The 26,958-nt window shown below is 39.3% G+C and overlaps 1 long non-coding RNA gene across 1 annotated transcript in view; it reads left to right on the plus strand.

Moving 5' to 3' along the window:
• The window catches only part of LOC117674204 (uncharacterized), an 81,824-nt gene that overhangs the window by 25,218 nt on the left and 29,648 nt on the right, over positions 1-26,958 (plus strand). The window contains exons 4-5 of the long non-coding RNA XR_015731319.1: positions 10,787-10,859; positions 23,894-23,965. This is a non-coding gene — a long non-coding RNA (uncharacterized LOC117674204). The remainder of the gene's footprint in view (positions 1-10,786; positions 10,860-23,893; positions 23,966-26,958) is intronic.

A 26,958-nucleotide genomic window follows, 5' to 3' on the forward strand; every position in this document is an offset into this window, starting at 1 on the left:
TAAGTCACTCAGAGTCTGATGAACAGAATGGCACAATATGGGAATTGCAACCAATTAATCAACATAAGGAATGCTGTAATGCAAGTAGAAACGCAAGATCCACAATAAGAAAATATTTATGTTAAAAATGTAGGGCCATCTTTTTAGACCCCCCTGAGACCATTTTCAATTCTAGACCTCTTCTAGCATTCCTTCTTTTGATGAATCGTGTAAACTCCATAACCTCAACCTCTGTCATCTTCCCTCCTCTATTCCCCTTCCCTCTAATCTTTTTTTAAAAATATAATTGTCTTGTTTTCCAAAGAGGAGAAGACTTGAAAAGGTCAGCTGCAATTTAGAACACGTTTGATTAATTCTAAAGAAAGCTGTCCCAGTAAAGATGTTGTCTGACCCTGAATTTTGCAGATTTAGTACATCTTCTCTAATGCCTTAAACTGATACAACGTTGCTCACCATACCAATGACACAGTCCTCCCACTTCCTTTCAAAAAAACCTTCTGGTCTTGAACCAACTCCATGCTCTTAGATGGATAGATTCTTCATGCACCGTGTGCATCTTACTGTAGATGCCTCATGTATGTTGCATTATCACTGCCCGATATTTTTTTTATTCCAATTTCTAGTGGCTGCTCCTAATCAGTGAAATTCATCAAAATATTCTTAGTAATATATCTTGTTCTTGCTGGATCCAAACTGATTCTTTCATTGCTATTTGAGCTGTTATTCTACAGATATTTTCTCCCTTAGTCCAGATTCTGTTTTTGATGGCCATTTTGATTTTATTTTAAACATGTGTCGGAAGATCCGGGCCAGAGATGAAGAGAAGGTACAAGGATAGATAAAGATCATTCTTATTGCATTGTGCTTGTTCGTTGCTTTGTAATTATTTCTTCCTTTTGTTTCATTATCTCAGTGACACAAAGGGACCGGTAGAGACAGCAAAGAAACCGAATGCATGCTTGTTTAGAAGACTTACTGCTTTTCAAAGGTCTAATTCCATATTGATAGAGAAAGGGGGGATGTCATCTCAAGAGTTGTTGGGTGGTTATAAAACATCCATTTTCATTGGAGCTGAAGTCACCCTAGGATTCTTGACAAGCAAAATTGTTCCACTATTGCAAAAAAAAAAAAAACCTAGATTTTTCTTTAAACATAGGAATGTATAGAAAAATGTATTAAATAATAAATAGTAAATGCCACTTCATCAAGCTATAGCTATTTACAGCTGTGACCTGAGACTTCTATTTTGTAGATCTTTTTTTTTTTCTCTAGCAGCTGAAAGGGAGGGAGGATATGTATCCAAATTCCTGCTAGGTACCTCTCTGACTTTCACAGATAAGAAAATGGAAATAGGGCTTTTCGAAGACCAAAAGCAAACACTAAAACTAAATGCCTGCTAATATGAAAGAAAAATATCTGTATCATGTTAAAGACAATAGAGATTTCAAAAATCGCAGTGATCACAACAAATACAAAAATAAAATGCTTTTATTCTCGATATATTTTACCCTTTCCACATTTTTCTTCTCTAATTATATGTAGTGGCTTCCCAGCAAGGCAGATAAATATTACAGCATTATAACATAGCTGAAGCATACATTAAGTGGATAATCAGATTCAAAAGGTGGATTTACTATAGGGACTAAACACTATGACCTCTAAGGATTTTTTGTGAAAGCTGTTTTATGCAGTGCAAAGTATTAGAGATGTGACTTCAGATGCCTTTTAACAATTCATTCTCTTGGATTACGATCTTCAAGATTTGGGAGGCAACTCTACTGCAAACTGTGGGGCTTAGATCCAAGTGAATATCCATAAGAATGAGCTGTTTATATAATATGCCAGGAGAATAGTTCTTTCCATTGTTTTATAACTAAAATGCTACCTTATATTGAGATGATGCTATTAATTTTAATGAGTTAATTAGTCAATCACTTGAAAGAGAGACTAGCAATCTTCTGAAAATATTACGTTGGTTGACAGCCCTCCGTACAATAAATAAATAAATATGCTCCAGAAATGTGCAGGATAATTTGAGACGAGCTGTAAAATGCGAATGTGAGAAGAAAACAAAACGAGGACAAGGATAATGATGTTGGGAGTTCTTTTGCATAATGTTATACTTCTTGATTTTTGTTTCCCTTCATCTTGTAAATATAACAGCTGGAGAAAGGTGGAAGTCATTGTCGTGCATTTTTAGATGACCTTGTCATTTCTCCTTGTGAATTAAAATGAGGCTGCAGGGAGAAGCCAAAACCAAATACATCACTGCTTCCATAAATACTTGTTTTTCTTTAGTTGTGTGTGGAGGCAGTTTATTATTCCTGATTGTTTCTCCCTCAGGCATTCATCCTATGTTGACTCGGACTCCCAGAGCAGAAAAGTCTGGCCTGGCCTGCTGCCCTCCTAGAATTCCTAACATGGCTTGGAATTTGGGGAGCTGGTGGCATCTGTAGCAGGCAAGGGAACAGCTTGAAGAAAGCAATGTGGCAGACCTCTTTTGTCCATGCATTGTCATATCATTGCTTTTTTGTACATGCTCTAGGACAATGCAACCTGTACAAAGTTGTGGTGAACTCCCAATAGCACTTAGACTTACATACCACTCCATAGTGCTTTACAGCCCTCTCTAAGTGGTTTAGAGAGTCAGCCTATTGCCCCCAACAATCGGAGACCTCATTTTACTGACCTTGGAAGGATGGAAGGCTGAGTCAACCTTGAGCTGGTCAGGATTGAACTGCTGGCAACCGGCAGAATTAGCCTGCAATGCTGCATTCTAACCAGTGCTCCCCCATGGCTCTTCTGAATTTTGGCTGAATTCAAGGAACAGGACAGCCACTTACAGATTCTGACTTTTCACAGAATTTAGAACCCTCTCCAGTGTGTCCCACATTCATATGGGTGTCCCACATTCATATAAAACTGTATATGCTGTTTTATAGATATTTTAGTTCATTATACAAATCTAAACTTGGTTGGAGAGCCCATTCTAACAAACTGGTGTAAAGCATCTGGAACTAGCCCCCCAAAAATGGGTTCTATTCCAAAAGGGAATGGCTGCACTGCAAGGAGGGGAGGAAAAGATGTAAGGATTGAAATCCTCTCCCCCCTTCCATTCAATTGTATCTGATTCTCAGAGATTTCCTGGATAAATTCTTGTAGGTTTTTTTTGGCAAGGTTTTTCAGAAGTGGTTTGCTGCTATCTCCTTCGCAGGATTGGGAGAGAGTGATCAATCCAAGGTCAGCTAATTGGCTTTGGGGCTAAAACTCATGGTCTCCCAGTTTCTAGCCTGGTGCTTAAATCACTAAACAAAACTGCCTCTCATTAAAATATTAGCTCCATCTCAATTCCCTCATATAAGGATTATCTATCTCTTCGTTTTCTCTGGAAAAGTCACGTGATGTCCAAATTAAGTAGAGGAGGCCAAATATATGCAGCTCCTTCCACCTGTCGAAGGAGAGTAAGAGAATAGATGTCAGAGAAGAAGTAAAGACCAGCCAAGTTGTGTAAATATATGAGTACTGCAGTGATTGCCCAATATGGGGGAACAATCATGCAATCCAGCTGTAACCATTCAATAGAAAAAAAAAACAAATTTTGCTTTATTTCCATATCATGAGCACATCTAAACTGATCTTCCCCAGTCAAAATGAGCTCCCACCAACGTTGAATCTGGCATTCTTCGATTACTCCCCATTTAATAAATATGAAGCATACATTTCTGAAAATGAGCTGTCCTATTAGCCCGTTCCTTTGTTTCTCTGAAACAGGTTATAAAGCATGGAACTTGCTGAGATGGCCAAATTGATAGCTTTGATCAGAGAAAAGATATTATTTTAGGTTATTGCTGATTGAAAACCATTAAAAAAATGAATGTATGGTATATGGTTTTGATGATTGTAAACATAGATTGTAGAAAAAATGGAAGTTATTCTATAGCCATATAATAAAACATAAATTTATACCATAACCACTGTGAAGAATAATAGAAACTACTTCTTTATATTTTCTTTTTTTCCTTTCCTCTCTTTTTCCTGCATTTTGTCTTTCCCTTCCTTCCCTCTCTCCTCTCTTCCCCCTTCCCCTCCTCTGTCCTTCCCATCTCATCTCATCTCATCTCCTCTCTTCCCCTTCCCCTCCTCCTCTTCCCTCCCTCCCTCCCTCTTTCTTTCTTTCTTTCTTTCTTTCTTTCTTTCTTTCTTTCTTTCTTTCTTTCTTTCTTTCTTTTTTTTTCTTTCTTTCGCAATATTTGACTTCCATGTGCTTTCTTTTCTTCTGGTAGGAAGAGAATAAATTAAAATGGAAGAAAGCTCTTCATCCACAACCCTAAAAAGTGAAGCAAGATAAATGAAACCTTGAAGAACTCTTATGCCATCTCTTTCATTGTGTTTGTCTCCTAGGGCCGTGAGGAGCAATTCTGAGCCCAGGAAGGAAGTCAAGTGTAACAACATTCATCTATCTATCTATCTATCTATCTATCTATCTATCTATCTATCTATCTATCTATCTATCTATCTATCTACCTACCTACCTACCTACCTACCTACCTACCTACCTACCTACTTACCTACCTGTATTTATTTAGCTAACTAACTGACATAGCCATCCATCTACCAGAATTCTGGGCAGCAAACAGAATACAATAAAAACACAATGCCATCATATGATTACTTAAAACAATGAACAATATACTTGCATCCACCCACGCACCCACCCACTAACCACCCCATCCCAGCTCCATGAACATCCTGCCGAAGTGCCTGGGGGGAAAGGCAGGTCTTCACTGCTTTTCTGAAGGCCAGCAGGATTGGAGCTATCTCTGATGGGAGGCAGGAACTATGGCAGAGAAGGCATGCTTCCAAGGCCTGTCCTTCTTTCACCATAGGGATTTGGAGCGTACCTAACCTGCCAGATCTAATAGGATAGGTAAGATCCATCAAGGACAGCAATTATAGTGCTCAGGAAGTGGAATTTTGGGCAAACCATAGACTGTAAGAGTAATTCTGGTGATTGACAGGAGATTGTTCCACCTCCTCTTGAGGCCAGTGGGTCAAGGCCTTTGGCTTTTAGCTTGATTCACCAATGGTTTTCTTCCACTAGAAACTTCCCTTTACTGTGTCCCTGGAGCTGGTTCCAAAATGAATGCAAACTGATACTCAGTGCCAAGGACAGGTGCTTGAGACGTTCAAACTTACTTTAATATTATAACTAACACACACACACACACAGTGTTTCCCCAAAAATAAGACCCTGTCTTATATTTTTTTGAACCTTGAAATAAGCGCTTGGCCTTATTGCCATGCGCTCAAAAACCCAATTGGGCTTATTATCAGGGGATGTCTTATTTTGGTGGAAACAGGGTGTATACACACACACACATATATCAGAACTTGCACTTTATGGCTTCCAATGACATCGTTCCACTGAAATTACATCCATACTTGAATAGCCAGCAACACGATTTCCTAGGAACGGGAGCGAGCCATCTGCACACCTGAATGTACCTGCTGCTAATCAGTTTGCCTCTGCTTTCCTTGGGAACACGGCACAGGTAGAACATAAGGTCAGGACTAATGGCAAATGCATAAGACCAGCATTATCTACAGATGGTACACATTTAAAAGTAGATGTTGCTGTGGTGATAATATATAGTGCTCATGTAATTGCCCGATAATATAATTGTACCACAAGCGGCATAACTTTCCTTGTAACATAAGTTCTAAAAATGTTATTCCCCACACAAGATTTGCAATCTGTGAACATGGTGGTTTGCCTGGCAGCACTAAATGAAGTGACCAGGGGAAGGGAAGCTGTATCACTAGGATACAAGATGACAAGCTTTGGAGAAAGTGGACATATGCTGGCTAATAGTGAACATAAGATTTGGTGGAGTCTTGCGTCAAGATCTAAATTCCACTGTTGCTTCACCCTGTGGGCTGCAATGTGCAATCCTAGTTTATGACTTGAGAACCACCCAATCAATTTCAATTTCAATCAAAAATTGGAAGGGATTTTGGAGGTCTTCTAGTCCAACCCCCTGAGCAAGCAGGAGTCCCTATACCATTTCAGACAAGTCACTGTCCAGTCACTTCTTAAAAACCTCCAGCGATGAAGCACCCACAACTTTTAAAGGCAAGCTGTTCCACTGATTAATTGTTCTCACTGTTAGAAAGTTTCTCCTTCACTCCAGATTGCTTCTCTCCTTGATTAGTCTTCATCCATTATTTCTTGTCCTGACCTTTGGTGCTTTGGAAAATAAGTTAACCCCCTCCTCTTTGTAGCAGCCTCTCAAATACTGGAATACTGCCATCATGTCGTCCCCCCACCCCCCCTAGTCCTTCTTTACTCTTGATGAGCCAAACCCAAATCTTGCAACCTTTCTTCATATATTTTAGTCTCCAGGCCTTTAATCACCTTAGTTGTTTTTCTCTGCACTCTTTCTAGAGTCTCAATATCTTTTTAATAATGTGGTGACCAAAACTGGATGCAGTATTTCAGGTGTGGTGTTACTAAGGCTTTATAAAGCGGTACTAATACTTCACGTGATTTTGATTCTATACCTCTGCTTATACAACCAAGGTTTGTACAGTATTAGCTTTTTTTGGCTGCTGTTGCACACTGCTGGCTCAAGGGAGGGGCAGATATCAAAATCCTAAATCATATAAGCAAAAGAATCAATGAGCAAAAGAAGGTGAGGTGGCTTCAATTAACCTCTGAATAGATGAGCAGTAGGCTCTGTGTCCTTCTTCTCCTGATCTCACCCTCCAGTGCCCGAAGGTAGGGTGAAGGTGGCCTCCTTTGCTTTCTAGAAACTTGACAGAGTCTTGACATCTTGCCATCCCCTACTTCTTTGCTGCTGCTGTTCCAAGAAGATTTGGATTCCCCACTCTGGTAAGTTGATCCTTGGTCACTGTTTTATTTTTTCCAGAAAGCTGTAGATCTGTCTCCCATTGGGGATTTTTAAAACAGCATGATCCTTGGAGGTGGGAGGAATCAAAAAAGCCAAGATGGTGGTTGCAGAAATGTGACTGAAGCCCCTTTCTTTTTCTACATGTAGCAACATGGTACACATCAGTAGTGGGTTCAGGGGTGGGTTCTAATTTTTTTTACTACCGGTTCTGTGGGCGTGGCTTATTTTGTGGGCGTGGCTTAATTGTCATGTGACAATTATTTAGGATTTAGCAGAGGTACTGGTCTACCAGGATTTTAACTGCTTGCAGAGCTGTACCGATCTATCCATTTATTTTTGCAGGCACCAGTCTACTCATTTGTTTTCTTTTAACATTGATCAGCTGTAGGGCGACCCTTTGAAGCCCCGCGGCAAGAGTTTAAACAGTTTCTTTCCCTCTAGTCAGCTGGGACTCAGGAGGCAGCAATAGATTGGGGGTAGGGCCAAATAAAAGGTAAGAATAATGTGGGTGGGGGGTGGGGAGCAGAGCCGGTTCGGTGACGTCATATCGTCACCGCTACTGGCTCGGTGGAACTGGGTGGAACTCACCACTGAGTGGGTTCCACTTACTTTCACTACCGCAGAGCATCCATGATGATGTCCAGGTGGGTGGGTGGAGCCTCCCACCACCACCACTACCGGTTCGCCTGAATTGGAGCAAACCAGTAGAAACCCACCACTGATACACATATACAAAGGGTAGAGCTTTAGTCGTGCAGCTATAACCACCTTAGTATTATTTTGTTTTATACTCCCCCCACCCGAAAGACACCTCTGGATGGCTTAAGCCTAGGAAAGTGGCTATAGAATTACAAGTGGGCAGAGCAACCTTACCTGTTAAATGTGATGAATGAATCAGCACATGCAAACAAGAAAGCAATGAAGTGGTTAGTGCTCCCATGTTACTCATCCTCTCTGTCCCATCTCTCTTGTTCCAGGAATGAATTGTTTCAAAGGTCCAAAAGCTCCCATATTTCTGTAGGCACAGCCTGGCGACAGTCCCTTTTAGCTGCTGCTTCTACCGACAGATCAGCGACAGAATGCACCGTGGCGGACGTTTGCACATTGGGAACAAGGAAGGTTTCATGGCCTGTTTTCATTTTGTGAGCATAGGTGTGTGTCTGTGTGTGTGTGGGGGGGAATCTGTTTTATTTCCTATCTCTAAGATGCCTTTTCAAAGACCATTACATTGCAGCAAAATTTAGTTAATATCTCCCATGGTATCTTTTTAAGGTAATAAGCTCAATGCTGAATAGAATAGAATAGAATAGAATAGAATAGAATAGAATAGAATAGAATAGAGTAGAGTAGAGTAGAGTAGAGTAGAGTAGAGTAGAGTAGAGTAGAGTAGAGTAGAGTAGTAGAGAGTAGAGTAGAGTAGAATAGAATAGAATAGAATAGAATAGAATAGAATAGAATAGAATAGAATAGAATAGAATAGAATAGAATAGAATAGAATAGAATAGAATTCTTTATTGGCCAAGTGTGATTGGACACACAAGGAATCAGATATGCTTGACAAGAGAGCATTCCAGAAGTGGAGGACTCTCTGTTGCTCAATCTCATCCAGAAGCACAGCACATTGGATAACTATTGTACAACTGACTTATTTGCTATTCTGAGAGTGGCTGACCTTTAGCAATCTTTACCTGTGCGGGAGGCACAGTTTTTAAGGATCATGTAAAGTTTTGAACCATTTTTATTTCTTTGAAATATCTCCTTGAAGCATTCTATTATTAGGAGCCTGGTTAGAATGCAGTATTGCAGGCTAACTCTGCCCATAGCCAGGAATTCAATCCTGACCGGTTTAAGGTTGACTCAGCCTTCCATCCTTCCAAGGTCAGCAGGGGTGAGTTCTACTTACCTTTACTACCGGTTTACAGCAGGGCCGTGCACGTGCACTTGCTTTGCTCGCGCGCACGCGCACTCTTCTGTGCAGAAGCATTTTGATGACGTCGGGGTCGGTGGGCGGAGCATCCCGCCAATTTTACTACCGGTTTTATAGAACCGGTGTGAACCGGGGGCAACCCACCATTGGAGGTCAGTGAAATGAGGACCCAGATTGTTTGGGGCCATATGCTGATTCTGTAAATCGCTTAGAGAGGGCTGCAAAGCACTGTGAAGCGGTATATAAGTCTAAGTGCTATTGCTAGTGCTGTTTTAATATGAATGCTATATTACTACTCTCCTACAGGTATCCATATAATGGATCTTGAAAAATTTTGCAGTTCATGCTGTTTTCTTCCCACACCGGAGTATCCCATGGAAGTGAGAAACCTGGATCAACTTTCTTGCGATCTGAATTTGCATATTTGAAGTACGTAGGCAGTCTTAGCCGGGGGGATCTTCCGGCGTATCTGAGGTCAGCCAAAAGATCACTTAAACAATATCCTCTCAACTGCAAATTCCCATCGACTCGATCGTTTGGTACGATGAACTAAATGTCTGCGATGGCTCCTGCTATGACTTTTGGCGATCTGATATTGGCAGGTCTGTGCATGTGTGTATTTCTGTGGGAAACTGAGCCGGTGCCCACTGCCTAATTAGAGACTGTTTACAAATTTGGTGGACAATTTGGCAGCGCAGTGGGAGCAATATGATGTAGTGCAGTAGAAAGGCATTTGAGTCAGCCATCTGTAGTACAGATCGAATTGGTGTGAACAGGCTGCCAAACTTGCCAAGCGAATCTGGGGGAGCATTTCCCAGGATGGAAATTTCTTTCAGCAAACCATTTTCCAGCGCTGAAATTTCTTTTAGCACTTTCGAAATGTCTTCAGCGCTGGGCAAACTCATGGTCTGCGCTGAGCATCTCCCACAAAGCACATCTTTTTGTACTCTTTTTTCAGGAATGGGCAGATCTCAGAAGTGACTCCCACTCCCCCGCAAAAGGGAGTAACAAATATTGTGACTTTGAAAAGATAGGGAATGGTTACAGGTAGTCCTTGACTTATGACCACAATTGAGCCCAAAATGTATGTTGCTAAGTGAAACATTTGTTAAGTGGATTTTGCCACATTTTACGACCTTTCTTGCCACGGTTATTAAGTGAATCGCTGCAGTTAGTAACACAGTTGTTAACTGAATCTAGCTTCTCCATGGACTTTGCTTGTCAGAAGGTCACAAAAAGTAATCACATGACCCCGGGATACTGCAACCGTCATAAATATGAGTTAGTTGCCAAGTATGTAAATTTTAATCACATGACCATGGGGCTGCTGCAATGGTCATAATGTGAAAAACTGTCATAAATCACTTTTTTCAGTGCTATGGTAATTTTGAATGGTCACTAAATGAACTGTTGTAAGTCAAGGACAAAGAAATACTTGAAGGGCATTCAACTTGAAGGGCAACTGGGTGGGAAATATCCTTGGTTGTTCTACCTCAAGTAGCAATGTATCATAGATGACACTGGTGTTTAAGAAATGCATATATTTTTGATAAATATTCTTTACATAGAGTGCTCCTATTTTAAATAGAGTGCTCCTATTTCTGTATAACGAGGGGCCAACCTGTTGCTGTTTTCCCACCTGATTCCATTTGTGTGAGATATGATATGAAGGGAAAGAAGAGCGAAAGCTTTGACATTAAAATCAAAGAAAATGTGCTAAGAGCTCTCTCTCTCCCTTTCCCTCTCTCCCCCTCCGTCCCCCCTCTCTCCCTCTCTCTCTCCCTCCCTCTCTCTCCTTCCCTCCCTCTCTCCCCTCCCTCCCTCTCTCCCTCCCTCTTCCTCTCTCTCCCCCTCTCCCTCTCTCTTTCCCCCTCCCTCTCTCTCTCTCCGCCTCTTTCCCTCCCTCTCTCCCCCTCTCCCCCTCTCCCCCCTTTTTTCCCCTCTTCAGACTGTCCTCTCTGCAAACCATCTATCCTGTATATGCTATAACATTGAAGACTTAACTTTATTAAGAAATACAGGTAATGTATAACTTGCATCATTGTTTTTTAAAAAAAATAGATTTGTAAACTTTCTCTTTGTGAACTCTGACTTTCCTTTTTCTTCCTCTACTCCCTTTCCTCAAGTACATTCTTCTTTTACATCTGGTTTTTGGCTGTATTTTTAAGGGATTTTGTTTTTAATCCAAAGCCTTCCCGCGTGAAGGACTATGCAGCTGCTTTTTATGTTCTTAAGAAATTTAACAGGATTTTTGTTTTTAAAACTTTGAGTTATATATCTAGCAGAACAATCCTATCAATTGTTCAGAGAATCCCGAGAAATCTAAATACTCTGATGATTGTAACCTGTCAGGGAGAAAATAAGGATGGAGAGAAGACTGATTCTCTCTGTTCCTGTCCCTGCTTTTTAAAGCAAATGCCAAGTGCCAATACTGGAAGGCAAATTGGATAATGCAGCTGGTCTTCATTTCTTCCTGTGATAGAGGCGTAGAAAAGGAGAAGAATGAAAGTTCTTACAAAGCTCAAATCTTTTCTGCCCTTCCCTGTCCTCAGTTCAGACTTCAGAATTTGGCTCTCCTCCAATATGTATAAACTCTCTCTCTCTCTCCTCCCTCTCTCATCCTCTTTCCATCCCCCCTCTTCCCCCAGCAGGCTGTTTCCCCCCATGAGATCAGGGGTCTCAAACTCGCGTTGTCACGTTGTTGTCACACGACTTTTTCCCCCTTCACTAAAATGGAGGTGGGCGTGGCCAGCACGTGATGCATCCGTGGGCCCCTGTTATAAATAATCCTCATTTGGCATCTGGGTAATATATGCTCTGCTAAGCAGCACTAAATCCACTTTAACTAATCTGAGAAAAGCTAAGCAGAGTTGAGCTTGGTTAGTATTTGGATGGGAGACTGACGTAAAATCCCAGAACTGTATGCTAGCCTGAGAATTTTTTAAAAAGGCAATCTCAGAAAAGGCAGTGCAACCCACTTCTATAAGGGAGTCCTGGTGGAGCAGTGGTTAGAATGCAGTATTGCAGGCAAACTCCGCCCACAGACTGGAGTTTGATCAAGGGCTCAAAGTTGACTCAGCCTTCCATCCTTACAAGATTGATAAAATGAGGACCCAGATTATTGGGGAAAATATGCAAATAATGTTTATATTGTAAATTGCCCGAGAGTGCTGTAAAATACTATAGCGTGGTATATAAGCCTAAATGCTACCGCTATTGCTATGTTGTATCCAAGCAAATTGCATGGGTATGTCCATGGTGTCTCCAGCAGTCAAATTTACCTCAAGGGCACCTTTACTTCTTCAAAAATCCAAGTCCAACATGTGGCTGCAGGCTTCACACAGTTATGTAGCATCACAGAGATGATCCTTCCCTATCCTTGATGAATGATCATGACAACTGGCCCTACTATGGCCTGACAAGAAATCATTTTCATCTGGTATTTCCAAGCTATCTTGGTGTTCTCAGATGAACTGTACAACCACTTAATCAAATCATGGAGAAAGACCTGGCGAAGACTTGAACAACAACAACAACAACAACAAAATCCTTCCAAAATCTCTTCTAGCCGGAATATTCATGTCAGAATTTGAAACCTAGAGAGCATTGTTATTGAGGGGGCTCTATATTTGGTACAGCAAGATTCTTTGTTAGTGTTTCATATCCATCTGTATATATGTGGGTGAAAAATTCTGTTATATTTATAGCAGATACAGTCTTATCGTTCAGCTGCAGATACCCTGCTAGCAGTTCAGGACTACAGGATTTCACAATGTTCTCCAACAACATTTATACATATGATGAAACCACTTTCTGCCCACAGATCAAAGCTGAACAACAAAGGCAGGTTTTTTTCTTTTCTTCATAAACCTCATAATATGGGCACTGCTATAGAACTTTTGTGGCGAGGGCAGGGCGAAAGTAGCTTATTATTAGCTGCCTTCTGTTTATATTTTTGCAGATGAGAAAGGAGATTGCATGTGATGGGTATCTTAAGGCTTGCAGTGGGTTGTGTTTAACCCTGCTGAGAAATTTCTCAACTTCTTGAAAGTTTTAACTTTTCTCAATTTGTCAAAAAAAACCAAACAAAAAACCCCCCCAAAATCATATTCAGACTGATAGGGATTTCTGTTGACCTTTCTAGGACAAATATAGAAGAAATTTTGCAGTGAGCATGACTTCCTGCTCTGCCACCCTCTGTAGAATTTGTTTAGCCTTACTAAACCTTGTGGATATTATCTTAGTAGCTGTCTTAAAAGTCAGGGGAACCAGATCAGTAATGGCATCACTCTGTTGCAGAGGTCTTCAAACTTGGAAGCTTTAAGACTTGTGGACTTCCACAAGTCTTGAAGTTCACAAGTCTTAAAGCTGACAAGTTTGAAGACCTCTGCTCTATTATATTCTCTGTGAAAATCTTTGGAATACAGATCAGCCTCTCCCAACATGGGCACCTTCCAAATGTGTGGACATCAGCTCCTGGAAGTTTAAACAACGGCCATCCTTCATAGGATGTTTAATACTAATTTAGAAAAGTAATTTGCTAGCAAATGTGGATCCTTTAGGTTGAATATATCTAGTGTTGAATATATCTAGTGTTTTTCTTTGTGAATGATGTGTAGAGCTCTCAATTTTGGAATGAACCCACTGGGTGGTCACCCAGGTACTGCCAGAAAAAATGTATTGTCAAAAAAAGGGGAATACAGGTTTTTGTCAAATATATTTTACCATAATAGAGAACACTAGAATACTAGAGGTAAACTGCATGCCTGCTCAACCTATAATCCAAGTGTTGACAGCTGAGACATCATTGTCTTTTCTGATTTGTCATAGTATCACATGAAAGGGATCCTAACAGAGGTAGGTTTCAGCAGGTTCTGACCAGTTCTGGAGAACTGGTAACAGAAATTTTGAGTAGTCCGGAGAACCGGTAAATACCACCTCTGACTGGCCCCACCCCCATCTATTCTCTGTCTCCCGAGTTCCAGCTGATCGGGAGGAAATGGGGATTTTGTAGTAACCTTCCCTGGAGTGGTGTGGGAATGGAGATTTTACAGTATCCTTCTCCTGCCATGCCCATCAAGCCATGCCCACAGAATCGGTAGTAAAGATTTTTGAATCACACCACTATTCCTAGAGATTATCAATTGGTTTGGATGCACCTAAATTGAAATGATTATAATCATAATACAACCTCCTGCTCAGGACAGGATCCAATGAGTTACAGTATGTCTAACAGATGACCATCTAGCCTTTTTTGAAGACCTCTCAACAGGAGAACTTATCATATCATGTGGCAGATTATCCCACTGGCTGACAGCGTCTACAGTTAGAAAGTTCCTCTTGATGTCTGAACTTGTTTCCTTATAGTTTTAGCTCATTAATTCTGGCCTCTTGGACAGCAGAGAAGCTTCTCTGTGCCAGTCCTTCATATATTTGAAGACTACTATCCTATTTCTCATCATTGTTGGAGTAGATGGAAGTGGACTAAACATTCCCTGGTCCTTTGACCATTCATCATAAGGCTTAGTTTCCACACACTTTACCAACTTGGTAGATTTCCCCTGAATTTGCTCCAATTTGTCACTGTCCTTTCTGACTTGGACACATTATTTAAGTTATACTATGAATTCTGTCCTTAGCAGAGTAGAGGGAAATGATTACTTCTTGTGGTCTGAACTCATGGTCCTGTTATTGAACCCCAAAATAGCATTCACTTCCTTAGCAGCTATATCATAGCATATTTAACTTGTGGTCAACAAGGACATTCTGTTTCTTTTCCCATATAGTACCGTCAAATCATTTAATATTTAGGTCTTAGATTTTTCCTGCTGAAAAGTGCAGAACTTGACATGCCTCCATTAAACTCCTCCATATTTATTTTAGCTCATTACTCAAATCTATCTAGGACATTTTTTGCTTTAAAGAGAATTTGAACATGATGACCTTTACCATAGACATTTTAGATAGGGTGTACAGTTTGAAAGCATGTAAAAAATGCAAGTCAAAAAACAGAGACCACCTTTGGTGGGAAGGTAACAGCATTCCGTGCGCCTTTGGCGTTTAGTCATGCCGGCCACATGACCACGAAGACGTCTTCGGACAGCGTTGGCTCTTTGGCTTTGAAAGGGAGATGAGCACCGCCCCCTAGAGTCGGTAACGACTAGCACATAGGTGCAAGGGGAACCTTTACCTTTACATTTACAGGTGTAAAGAGTCTAGAGTTAACTGAATCGTGTTAGCTTCAGGTGCAGTTCTCTAGATATTCTCACAAGATTGGTTTTGCATGTACATATTGATCTGTTTTTAAAATGTGGATTGAAATCCCTGTGTTGTATTAAAGGTTTTGTTTTACTTCCTGTGGCTGTGACAAACTATTACAAACCTCCAGAGGTTGAGATTTAAGGATGTACAAATTGATAAAAGTCTTGCCGGTTTTTTTTAAATTCCCTATTATTATGGAACGAATTGATTCTGCTGGTTTTTCTGACAATGTTTGAAAATTGTAGAAATTTTCATAACTATTTACTTTCATAGTATCTCATTACATATTGCAACCTTTGTTATACAGTATCTTAGTTTAATATACTCAACAGTTAATGTAAATTGCTCATATCCCTCCTTTATGAAATGAAAATTGTCCTCAGGGTGCCATCGGCCAAATTATGTCGGCTGGCGACACCCAGGGGGAGGGCCTTCTCTGTGGGAGCCCCTGCCCTTTGGAATGAACTGCCCCCAGAAATGCATAAGATCTCTGATCTCCGTGTATTTCGCTGTGCCCTCAAAACCTTGTTGTTCCGCCAGGCCGGGCTATCAATGTAAAGATTTTAATTGGTTTTAAATGTGGGATTTTAAATTTGGGGGTTTTATAATTGAGCCAATTATTTAATAATTTTAATTATTTTTAGATTTTGTCTGTCTTTGTGCTTTTAATCAGGCTGTACACCGCCCTGAGTCCTTCAGGAGAAGGGCGGTATAGAAATAAAATAAATAAATAAATAATAAATAAATTATTGAGATGCAGTTTCCTCCAAAGTAAATTCTCTTTTTCAACGTATTTGCCGCAATGTATAGATAACTTTCTGTAATGGACTTTTAGTGATGATGTTTTAAAAATCTTCCTTGAGCAAGAAAAATGTATGCTAGATTTAATAACTGATTTTATGCTACTATTTTTTTTTTACTACTATGCAATTAATGTAGAATATTTTAATATCCCAACTGGAAAATAAATTTGATCAATACTGATAGATGAGAAATCTCTTTGATTTTATATATTTTTTTAAAATAAGAACTTACAATGTTTAATAGTTTCATAAATACAGTAGGACAAAAAGGATTTTAAAACTAAAAAAAAGGGGGGATTCAAGATAACGAAAAGCCTTAGGTGTTGGCCTACCTGGGTCTAAGAACAGATATTTATATTTAATTTCAAGGTGGTGGTGGCAAATGTTATTATATTGACTGCTAATATTATAGAAAATATTAACACTCCGAATATCACTTCTCTCTGTTTAAAAATCAGTGTTGAATTATTTTTTTTGACATTAAGCCACCAATGAGCCTTTTTAATTATTAAAAAAGAAACATTTTTTTTTAAAAAAAAGTTTTTATGTTTTAACTTGTTAAATATGTTCTGTATTTCTCATGGGAACTCAAATGAAAAGTGCAAATTAAATTTGGCTATTCTGACGAGAGAACTTTATACATTTATAGTTTGTGAAAAGATACATAAAGGATGAAGTGACTCAACTGCTGTTTTTCTAAAAGCATATTACATTTTGGGAAGATCCATAATAACCTCTTGAGATGAAGGAGGCTAACTTAAGAAATGGTAGCCTTTTTCTTCACAGAATGCGCAGTATTCATTTGCTTTTGAGTCGACTGCTTTTTAATCTCCAATTGAAATACAAAGCTTTCTCTGTGTTGTATTTTCATTGTGTTGATCATTGTGTTGATAGCTCTAGTAAAGATCCCCAGACAAAGTTAATGCTATAGCCTTGAAATTAAAAGAGCCTCTTAAAGACCCAAGCTATACCATCTACCTTTCCATTACTGCTCCAGTTGAAACCGCTATATACAGTATGCATCTTTCCATTTTCCTTTGGGTTAAAAACAGATACAGCTGGCTTTATTGTTGTACAAAACAATGCACCAGTGTTTCCTGTTGTTTGTGCGGAGGTGAATAGCTAAGCCTATTACACCAATTTTCATATCAGTTTCCACCGTATGCAAAGAGTGAAAGTGCTATCTTTTCATTTAGTTTTAGATTTAATCTAAACTATCCCATCTTTATGCCCTGTGTTTAAGTGATCTTCAAATGAGATTAATGTATTTGATGTTGTGTTCTACTCAGTAAAATACGGCCGAATGGCTATTTTGATTACATTTTTGAATGAAAATAGTATTTCTATTATAAAAATGATTATTTGAGTATGATTATACAAACTAGATCACTTCCCTGACTGTTCCAGTTCCTCTGATATTGCAAATCTATAGCTATGGAAGAAAAATGTAGAAATATCTTCTCATTGTAAACCTTTACAATGGTACATGGTAGTTTCTATAAGACATTCTCATTTGCTCTGAGAAAGACTCGATGCCATGGGAAGTATAAGTAGCTCTTTACATCTGAGAATATTTCAAGCAGTCCACATGAATAGCAAATATATTATTATTAGTGATTTTTCTCTCTAGAGGCAAAGGCAGGTTGGTGGAGCAGGGCCAGCTGCCACTGAATTTCAAGCCAGAAAACTTTTAATCAAACACAATCAATCCAACGTTTTATAGAGTTGAAAAGTGCTTAACTGTTGGCTGGATTGTGTCCAGAGTTTGGCATTAACAGTCTCTTTCTTCATATGTGTCATTATAAATCCAGCTGCATTTTTTATTGTTCTGGAAGGTTCTCCTGGGTAAGAAACCAAGAATAGACCAATCATATTTCAAATAAATACATGCTCCCTTATTAATTTATTCGATTTATATTATTCTTTTCAAATAGTTTATGGTTCAAAAGAAGTAAATTCAAACACAAACATATATCATGGAGGTTTCCTAGCCGAATTAAAAACTGGGAGACACTGAGTTTTAGCCTTTCCTTAGGCATGAAATCTGGTTGGGTGACTTTGAATTGTTACTCTTTGTCAGCTCAACCCACCTCACAAGGTGGTGGCTGTGGAGAGAAGTTGAAGAGAGAATCTTGAAATGTACAGTACAAATAAAAGGGGAATATATATCTAATGAATAAAGAGCAGCATGATGGCTAGAGGTGGAGATCTCACCTCATAATCAGGAGGCTGTGAATTTTATCCTAGGTAGTGGCAGATATTTCTTTCTCTGGGTGCAAAAAGAAAATATCTGCTGTGAACTCTATGTAGGTGTCAGGAAGGGTATCCGTTCAATAAACACTCCGCTCCATTCAGTTGCCCTGACTCCACTCCAATGCAAGGGATTACAGGATTGTTAGAAGAAGAAAAAAATACATCTAATGAATAAAATAAAAATCTTGCTAAAATCTTTAACACTAAATGCTAGAGAGAGAATGGGATCAAATACTACCAATGAGGAAATATTGTCCACACATTAGGGAAAATGCAGGAGAAGGCCCTTTCCCTCCTGTCTGATTGATATTCTTTCACAGCAAGTTGTTATATTTGCAGGTAAGATAATAGGGCTAAGGCAGGGGTGAAATGCTCCCGATTTGGACCGGATCACCCGATGCGGTAATGATCGTGGCGGGTGGTTCGGAGAACCAGTAGCGATCGCAGTGCAAGGCTCTGCCCACCCGCCCGGTTGTTGTAATGTGTAATGTGTTTTGTAGCCTCTGGGCAGGCACAGAAGGTTTTGCTTTTTTGCTTTTAAAAGTAAAAAAAAAAGGCTCTGATGATCACAGCTGAGCTGCGCAATGGTCAGAGTCTTTATTTTACCTTTTAAAAACATTTTTTTACAAGGTTTGTAATTTGGCCGAATAGGTTGTAAAAAAAATGCTTTTAAAAGTAAAAAAAAATGATCGCGCGTCACAGCTGATCACCCCCCTGCATGCGCTGTTCTACTTACCCCATGTCTCCTTTTTGTGTGCACTGCACATGCGTGTGCGCACCTTGCATTTGGTGCGTGGTGTGCATTGCGCATGCGCGCGCATGCACAGCCAGCAAACCGATAGTAAACCAGTTCAGATTTCACCACTGGGCTAATAGTTTTACAGTATTATGTTATAAAGATTACAATACTTTAACCTGATTATTGTTAACACTTTAAATTTTACCATTTTTAATTTATTAATTTTAGATTTTTTATAACAGTGTTGTAACTTATGTGTATTTATTTGTATTACCTATAGTATAATTTAAATGCTCTGGAGGCTTATTCAATAAACTTCATACCAGGGGTGAAATCCAGCAGGTTCTAACAGGTTCTGGAGAACCGGTAGCGGAAATTTTGAGTAGTTCGGAGAACCGGCAAATACCAGCTCTGGCTGGCCCCAGAGTGGGGTGGGAATGGAGATTTTGCAATATCTTTCTCCCAGGAGTGGGGAGGGAATGGGGATTTTGCAGTATCCTTCCCCTGGAATGGGGTGGAAATGGAGATTTTGCAAAACGTTTTTATTTCAAGCTGGGCTGGCTTGACCCCCCCCTTAGATATTTTTAATTATTAATTGATTTTAGTTGGGGTGTTTTAAATTTTATATTGGGCCAAAACTTGTTTAATTCTTTTAAAATTAATCTTAAATTTTGCATGTGATGTTTTTATCCTTGGCTGTTCACTGCCCTGAGTCCAGTAGGAGAAGGACGGTATAAAAATCTAATAAAATAAAATAAAATAATAAATAAATAAATATCCTTTCCCTGTCATGCCCACCAAGCCACGCCCACAGAACCGGTAGGGAAAAATTTTGAATTTCACCCTTGCTACTGACTGACTGACTGACTGACTTGCTTACTTACTTGCTTATGTTCCCTATCCTTTTTCCTGTAATCACAAGTACAATTAATTATGCTTATCCTCCATGAATATATCTAACATTTTCTAAAACTGCTCCGACTTCCTCCTAGTACTATTACTACTATTTGAAGATAAATAGTGGATTTCTCTGAATATAAGTCTGACAGCCAACTATTTTTGTGATTCTGCATAAGAACATGAGAAGATATTAATAGTAGGCATTTAGAGATAATTCTGTGCAAACTCTGACAAGGGAATATAGAAAAATCCTAAACAGATTTCCCCGGTGTTTTTGACAGAAAAGGTGAAAGGGTAGCAAATTATCGCACATTGCCACCTGATACCCCCAATATGATTACAAGCAAGAGATTCTTTCCTTTATGATAAATTGCCTCTTGTTGTCCCAAGGCATTTGCTATATGATGGTTTAATAACAAGGTGATATGAAAAATGGCCCATAGTTAAACTGTAGCATGAATGCATAGATAGATTTATTTTGCCAAGGTTCAATAGCCTGTATCGCTTTCCCCAAATGCTGCAAAAGTAATCACTGGTGACCTGAATTGGTTTTTTCCCCCCAAGGAATCCACTCTGACAAATAAAGAGAAGAGTTTTAATTTTAAGGTACTTTGTGGGAAGTCTGCAAATCTGGGAAATGCTCTCCCTTTAAAAAAAAAACATACTTTTTTAATTAGTTTATAAAATAAAATAAAAAAATACAAAAGAAAATAGTAGGAAAAATAAGGGAGAAAGAAGGGGAGAGGAATGTGTAGGGAAAAGTGTGGGGAGAAAAGAAAGAAAAGGGATTGACTTCTGATTCCCTTTGGTGCAGTAGAATAAGATAACATCAAACCTCAACTTTTTACTTTTGCATAATAGCATAAAGTAGCTATTTCTATAACAACAAACCTATCTAATCGGTAAAACCCAAAATCAAAATTTCATTTTTTTCTCCACCTCAAGCACAAAGTCCAGAAGCGGTTTCCAAGTAGAAACAAAAGTACTGTAATTCTGTTTTTTCTTTTCTTTAATCAAAGCAGTCAAAACACATTTTGAGTGCGTTCTTTTCCACGACTTTCTCTTGTCTCCAACAGGGAAGCGTCTATGAAATGAGTACTTCAACCAGAGGCGGGTACCCTGGATCCTCCCCCCCCAAATTAAATAATATCTTACTTTGAATGAGCAATTAGAGGGCAGTCCTTCATTTACAAGTATTTATTTAGCAAGGCTGTTCAGGCTTTATAGCCAGTTTAGGGCTCAAAAACCATAAAAAGAAGGCATGGGATTTTGAAACAATTTTGAGACGCTTTTGGCATTTCTCCAGCAGACCAAGGACATAAACAATTCCAATGGGCCCAGTCCTCCCCATCGTGAGAGATAGTATATTTCCATTTTATTTTTATAATTATTTCTACAACTCCATGCAAATGTATGTATGTATGTATGTATGTATGTATGTATGTATGTATGTATGTATTTATTTATTAAGTTTCTACACTGCCCATCTCATCTAAGTGGCTCAGGGCAGTTTACAACAACATAATAAAATCAGATAAGTATCTTAATAAAAGCACAGCTTAAAAACAAAGTTAAAAAAACCCCCACTGAACACTTGCAAGTAAAAATAAGCTAGGCTAAAATTCAAAGGCAAGGAAGTTAACAAGCCAAAGGGAGTGTCATCAGGCCACCAGCCATCTCCAGGACTGCATTGCATCTTTAGAGGTCCGTGCTAATTGGCAAAGCCAGGTCTTAACATTCTTTTGGAAAATCAGATGAGCGAGGACTCACCTTGCCTCTGTGGGGTAAGATTTTCTGTAGGGCGGGACCATCAGCTGAGAAGACCCTCCTCCTCAATTTTGCCAGTCAAAACTCTCCAACCAATGGGATATGGAGTATGCCCTCTCTTCTAGACTGATTATATGACATTAATGCATATCTGTGCCCTTCTGTCCTTTGCTTAATGGGTGCATATCCTTTTGGAAGAGGGCGGAGAATGTTTAACTGACCAGGCTCCCATTGTCCCATCTGAACAGATTCCTTCAAACACAGCAAGAAGGTAAAGATCCCATCAGTGCTGTCCACCAAGCACAGGATTAACTGGAGAAGGCAACTTTTAAGAATGGCAAATTATTGCTTGCTGTTGCACAGCCAGTGAGTTGGCTACAGAGTGATTGAGCTATGTATTCTCCCAGATGGTCCAGTGGTGAACTGAATTTTGTTATATATCGGGCGGACCAGCCTTTGCTTTCATTATCTTCAGGAAAGTTGGATTAATATTCCCTCCCCCCCCCGACACAAACTTTTGTTTTTGGCATCAGCATCCCAAAAATATAAGTGCCTTCAAAATGTTCATTAATTAACACTGTTTTTATGGGCTACATCCATTTAGTAAAATTGCAGAAAGGAATGTTGCCGACACATCTGCCATTGACTTCTGTTAGCTTGGGCACGTTAGACCTCTGTGAATAGCACAGCGCTGAGAAAAAAAAAAATGAATGCAGTCCAGAAATGTATGGTGGTTTTGGAGAGAAATTCAGATTGCTATAAATTGCTGTGATCTTGTTTTTAATCTCCGGGGTTTGCAACCTTTTATAAAATGACCCAGTTTATATTGTATCAAGAGCAGATGTATTGGTTTGATTGCGGGTAATGTTGTTGCTTTACAAAAAGGTGGAGGCAAGGAGCAGGTGGGGACCGGACTATTTCAGAATTAACTTAGGGAGGTTTATACACCCCTCAGCTGAAAGCGTTGCTGGCCAGATTATAATTATAATTACCTTGGCTCCGTCGCACTGTTTATCTGCCATGCCACCCACCCAACCACCTGCCTGCTATGAATTCATTCAACACTAACTTCATCTTCTGTCTTTTAGGGTACTTCCCTCCTTCCACTTATCTTTTTTTCTTCTTCCCTCCCCAATGTAACATAATGGACCGTGGTTGATCCAGTGAGCAAATGTTCATCCTATCAAGCAGTGAAAAAGAAGATGAAAAAGGCTTTAAGATAATAAAATGACAAGCGTATGTTGTTTCATAAGAAAATCTGGGAAGAAGAAAACATTTGAACCATACAATTTTTAGAAGGCCTCAGAGTGGGTTGCGTTCTTCAGTTTAGTGACAAGCTGAAGGATCAGCTTGAAGAATCAAGATCTGAATGCAAAGTTGGGAAGACGGAAAGCAGACCTTTCCCTTGTTTGAGGCTGTAGAGTTGTTTGACTAGGAATTACCAGGAGCTAACTACGAAGTCAAGTTCCAGTCTAGAAGTCATGCTGGGTGAAGTAGGGCTGAAGAAGATCTGAGTAAGTCCACAGTCAGAGAGTGTTACTCAGACTAAAGAACCTGAAGTATTCTAAAATGCAAGACCTCATCAGAACCCTACCAATCTAGGAACCTGTCCAAGCCCTGTCTCAATTCCTGAAAAAGGAAGAGAAACAGGGAGGTAGTCCTTAACTGGAGGCTATTCAGAACTGAAACTGGGATGCTGTGGTACATCAGCTTTCACTTCTAGTGCAGACAACATACCCATGCAAATCTCAACTTCATCTGAAGAACCAGAGGACTCCATCAAGCTTTTGGACCCATTGGGTTGATAAAATATGTTGGGAATGTTCCTTTTCTGGTGTTGTATTTGCTGGGGATGCCCAACCTGAGAAAGGACAATCTCGATAAAGAGTTCCCAGCTGTGGAATTACTTCCTGTTCCAGTTCTGGCTGGTGTAAAACCTGTACAATGTTGACATCAGATGAAAACTTATTTTATCTTGAGCTTTAACTGTTGACCATATTGCTTTGTCTCTTGTTGCTGTCATTACTGCCCTGATTTTAATATGCTAGAATTTTTTGGTTAACGCTTTGTAATATGTTTTAAGATGGTGTAGGGAATCTTTTAGTAACAAAAAGCTATACTTAACATATTTTAATGCTTTCTAATCCTACCTTGTTCTCCATTTTTGTGTTATTGTAGTTGTAGTGAAAAGCAGGAAACAAACTGAATAAATCAAGAAAGAAAGAAATTTGCTATAGAAAGACAATGCAACCTATTTTATGATTAATGGCATGGGATTTTTATAGTCAGGCAAACCATATAGGAAGTTTAATTTCTTTTTGTATGTAAACAGAAGTACCTACAACACTGGGAGATCTGTTGCAGGAAAACTGCAATTGATTGAATGGAAACAGGAGGAAATCAGGTAAGTAAATTTAGAGTGTACAGACAATTATGGTTTTACATTTTTTTCTTCCTCCAATTCCATATTTTTCAAATACTAGGCTTTGCACTACGCCTGCAAACGGTAACATCCATTTATTTATTCAACATAAATTAAGCATACATTGATGTTACAGATAGTCCTCGATTTACAACAGTTCATTTAGTGACCAAAGTTACGACGACACTGAAAAAAGTGACTTATGACCATTTTTTCACACTTATCACTGTTGTAGCAGTCCCATGGTCAGATTCAGATGCTTGTCAAATATGCTAAATATGACTCTTATTTATGACGGCTGCAGAGTCCCAGGGTCATGTGATCCCCTTTTTCAACCTTCTGACAAGCCAAGTCAATGGGGAAGCCAGATTCATTTAACTCTGTTACTAACATACAGCTGCAATGATTCACTTAACAACCGTGACCAGAAGGGTTGTAAAATGGGGCAAGCCTCAATTAACAAATGTTTCACTTAGCAACATAAATTTTGAGCTCAGCTGATGTCATAACTCAAGGACGGCCTGTATTAATTTATATAATTTAGTCTGAATGTTGCTGATTACTCAGATTTCAAGAGTTTAAAAAAACCGAAATATTTGTAGTGCTGTAATTGCATAGATGTGTATGATATCTAAATATTCTCGCTTATGTCAGTTTTCCTGATTTTTATGCCTAATATTCTTCATTCGTGTCCCTAATTAACTACAAATCTGTTATGAAGTATTTCAGATTGTCATAGGATATCAGCAACCCTACATAAATGTCTTTATCACACTACCTAGGAATACTTCTTTGGCTTTTAACTACATTTAAATCTTGCTGGAAGTAGTTTCGGAAACAACTGCAGCTGCTAGACCAAAAATTACTGGATAATAGGCTGGTTTTTTTGTCTGTGCTGGAACATCCACCAGGTTTCTAGACCGTAACTGCTACAGACATCTCTCTGTTCGGCTAATGAATATCCCCCAGACAAAACTAATTTATATAAGCATTTATTAAAGTACCATCTTATTCGTTTTACAAAAATAAGATTTTATTAGATGTTTGTGCTTCATTTAGATAATTAAGAATGATGGTTTGTATCTTTGAGCTTTTGGAATCTATGTTTTGCTTAGACTGGAGCTCAGCTACTTTGTTGAGGATGGGCAATCAGAAGTAACTAAACACTGAAAAACAAGCATCTGAACTGCAAAACCTAGCAATTCTAAGCAACAATGTTGAAGCTGATGGATGCTCAGAGTTCACCAATGTCTAAAGCACCACAGGCTCTGCTGTGAGAGAGCTACCATATTTTTCTCACTATAAGATGCATCGGACCATAAGACGCACCTAGGTTTAGAGGAGTAAAACAAGAAAAAAAACATATCAGGCGGAGACTGAGAGGACCACGGATAGGTGTCCTCTCATGTGCCAGCTCTGCTTTTGACTCCTGCACTGCAGAAAAGAGACAAGAGGTGGGCAATGACAAAGCAGAAGAGGCGGGATTCACCACTGTAAAAGGACCCCGCTGCCGCAGCCTGGCTGCTATTCACCAAAGGACCAGCACCGACACATAGACATTTCCACCCATTTTTTTGGGGAAAAAATTGCATTTAATGGAGTGAAAAATACTGTGATTATTAAAAAACAGCTGTGTGTACCTGTATGTATGCTGGGGGCATACTATATTTATTAATAAATAAAAGCTCTTTATAAAGATGATCTGTACGTATTTTTTAGGAATACTCAATAGAGATGGTTCTGGAATCTTTCCTTTTATTCTTCTATGTTTTAATCAGTTGGATTAAAATACTCATGAGCAAGGATGTGGAGAAACTGCAGTTAAGGAATCAGGGAAGGAAATAAAATCTGCTATTGTCAATAGAGCGAATATATATGCTTTATGAGGCAGAAATGGGTGGAATTTTGAAGGAGATGGCATTACTCTTCCAAAACACAGAAGACACCATGGAGAAAGGATTTAAGGAGATTATGGAAAAAATGGAAAACACCATATGAGGGGTGATGAGTAAAGAACAAGATGCCCAGGAAAGGGAGGAGCCAGCAGAAGAAATGAAGGACAAAGAAGACAAAGAGGAGATAACAATGGAAATAACAGTGATTGATGAATTAAATCAGGGGGAAAATGTATTAAGAGAGTTGGAAGAGACATTTGAAAGTGAGTTAGGGGCCTGGGCAGAAATTTTGGGAACTAGGCAGTGGAAGAAGGTAGAGGTGGGAGAAATACCCAGATTGAACACCCAAGAAGCAGATTCTGACAGAGAGAGCGATCCAGGAGAGGAATTTGGGAGGCAAGTTAAAAAAAAAAAGCATAGCAATTGAAGTATTGACGTGGACAAGTGACGATGGACAGATTTTATTTCTCCACTGTTGTTTTGATTTGCTTTCCCTTCTCTTTCTCTTTATTTTTTTATTTTTTATTTTTTTTAGGTAGGTGACATGATTAGAAGTTAGATAGGATAGAAAGAAAATGTTTTTTTAGTAAAAGGTGATATTTTATTTTTATTTTATTTTTGAATAAAGGACTCAGGGCGGTGTACAGCCACATAAAAACATAGAGTACAAATATTAAAATACCATTAAAAGATAGATATAAATTTGGCCCCATAATTAAAAACAGTAACAAACCAATTAAAACATTTAAAAAGTGTTAGGCCAGCCCGGCTTGCTGGAAAAAGAAAGTTTTAAGGGCACGGCGGAAGGCACCGAGGTCTTGGATTCTCCTTATCTCTGGGGGCAGCTGATTCCAGAGGGTAGGTGCCCCCACAGAGAAGGCCCCCCCCCTGGGAGTCACCAGCCTGCATTGTTTGGCTGATGGCACCCCAAGGAGGACCTCTCTATGGGAGCGCACAGGTTGATGGGAGGCCGTCGGTGGCAGCAGGCGGTCTCGAAGATAACTAGGTCTTATGCCATGGAGCACTTTAAAGGTGATAGCCAACACCTTGAAGCGCATCTGGAAGACCACTGGGAGCCAG

This window comes from Pantherophis guttatus, chromosome 1 (assembly GCF_059756535.1).
Source record: "Pantherophis guttatus breed Tessera chromosome 1, ASM5975653v1, whole genome shotgun sequence".
NCBI lineage: Eukaryota > Metazoa > Chordata > Lepidosauria > Squamata > Colubridae > Pantherophis > Pantherophis guttatus.